Here is a 1,831-nt window from a genome sequence, read left to right on the forward strand (position 1 = left end):
GTTGTCAATTGGCCTGAGTTTTAGTGAAAGGAGATATTTTATTCTCGTGAAGTGGTAAGGTTTTGTATGTATGGGAGTGGGACGTGCACCCATGATTCGGCAAATAGCAATATTCAATGAACAAAAAATATCGGGAACATCGGGATGACAGGCCTGTGAGTCACAGGCTGTGACTGACTGACTGTTTTTTCGGAATTGAATTTCGGAATGTTCTGAGCGGTTCTTTGTCCTTGAAACTTGATCTTTTTCGACCAATAGCAGTGCTTCTGAAATAAAATAGCATTTTATCAAAAGAGTAGTGGACGAACTACATTTAAATTTGTATAGGCGCTATTTACCTACTCTGGACATGTTTCAATATTTGTTTATATCAAACATAGCTGAAGTATTAAATGGCCAATTTTCAATTAAGCGATAAGATGAATTGCAATCAGTGATTAGCATGAAAATAGAATATTTTTCACATTTTACTGCCCTTAAGTGGGAAAGATAAAAAATGTGGTCACCTTTTTTTGTGTTCAAATAAAGTTTCGATAAAATGGTAAAACGTTACTCATAAAAAATGTTATGACTTTTTTTTGAACATCAGCCCTTACATATACAAAGGAACCAAAGGCATTCGGTCATAATTTATTGCTGATCCAGCAGATTCGCACCCAAATTACTAGGAAGTGGCGTGGATATATCCTTCAATGGAACAGCTAGTGCAGTCGGATTAGATTAGATTTTTTCCGGGCACTAAATATATGAAAGCAAATTTTTTTATATTAAATTAGGTTTTGGCACTATAACTTTTTTTGAAGGTGTCTGTATCCCTTATAAATATAAATTTTAGTTCCAAAAATTCATAACTTTCTGTTCATTCCTATTTGTTATATAAAAAGGACTCTTGCCAGATTCCAAATACATTTTTCTTGAGACCTCGGAGAGACTTCTCTGAGGCTGTATTTTACTGTTAAAGAGTTATACTACTTAAGTACCGTAAATGAAAATTTCATTACTGACTGACTAAAAAAAGTTATGGTACCATTTTCGTGAAATAAAACTAAATTAATTATTGAAAATTAACAAAACGCTGAAATGGACGGCTTTCTTTTTATTTTTGAGTAAACTAATGAACGGATTTTAATGTGGTTTATCTGATATCATAGGTATTTTTACTATTTGGAAAAAAGGATGATACTTTTTTTCAATAGCAACAACGGTTTAACAATTATGCAAAAAAACGGGCTTCGCACTGTCTTTAATTGTTTATAAATAATTGTTCATAAACAATGTTCCACAGCCGGAAATCGAGCACAAACTATAGTCTCAATATTCTGACATCCTTCCGAACAACTTATAATCTTTTACCATAATATTTTCAGTGCCCGAAACAGGCCTTTTAAAGTCTAATCCGAGTGGACTCAAAATACAGCCTTCAGCCACAAACCAATATTTATCATGGGCCACAATAACATGTAACAAAAAATCACAGATACTTGGAACAGGTACGAGCTTGGAACAGTCACACATGGAAACTGTGACTGAAAAATACTCGTTTGTGTCATCCCTAGCGTGGGCGATGACCGCGTGGTTATGATAGTACTGGCAACTGCGCGAAAAATTTGTACTGGCACGCCGGCGCAATAAGCAGAACCACATGGCGTCCTTTGCTTTGATTTGGAAATTTCTGATTTTCAGAGGGTGAAAAACTGGTGGAAAACGGCATTTTCGCGAAAAAAAGTCGTTCTGGGATTTTCTAAGAGGTCAGCATAGTCTTAATCGGCAAAGCGGTAGTCTTGCTAACAGATCGTGCCCTGAACATTTACCCAAGTGAATTGAATTATAA

At 35.3% G+C, this 1,831-nt stretch overlaps 1 protein-coding gene across 3 annotated transcripts in view; it reads left to right on the forward strand.

Annotated features, from left to right (window-relative positions):
- LOC109543079 (zinc finger Y-chromosomal protein) overlaps positions 1-1,831 on the forward strand; it is a 26,264-nt gene that overhangs the window by 17,407 nt on the left and 7,026 nt on the right. The gene's annotated exons all lie outside the window — the stretch shown is intronic.

Source organism: Dendroctonus ponderosae, unplaced genomic scaffold (genome assembly GCF_020466585.1).
Source record: "Dendroctonus ponderosae isolate FM_Combo_2020 unplaced genomic scaffold, Dpon_F_20191213v2 Dpon_F_20191213_7, whole genome shotgun sequence".
NCBI lineage: Eukaryota > Metazoa > Arthropoda > Insecta > Coleoptera > Curculionidae > Dendroctonus > Dendroctonus ponderosae.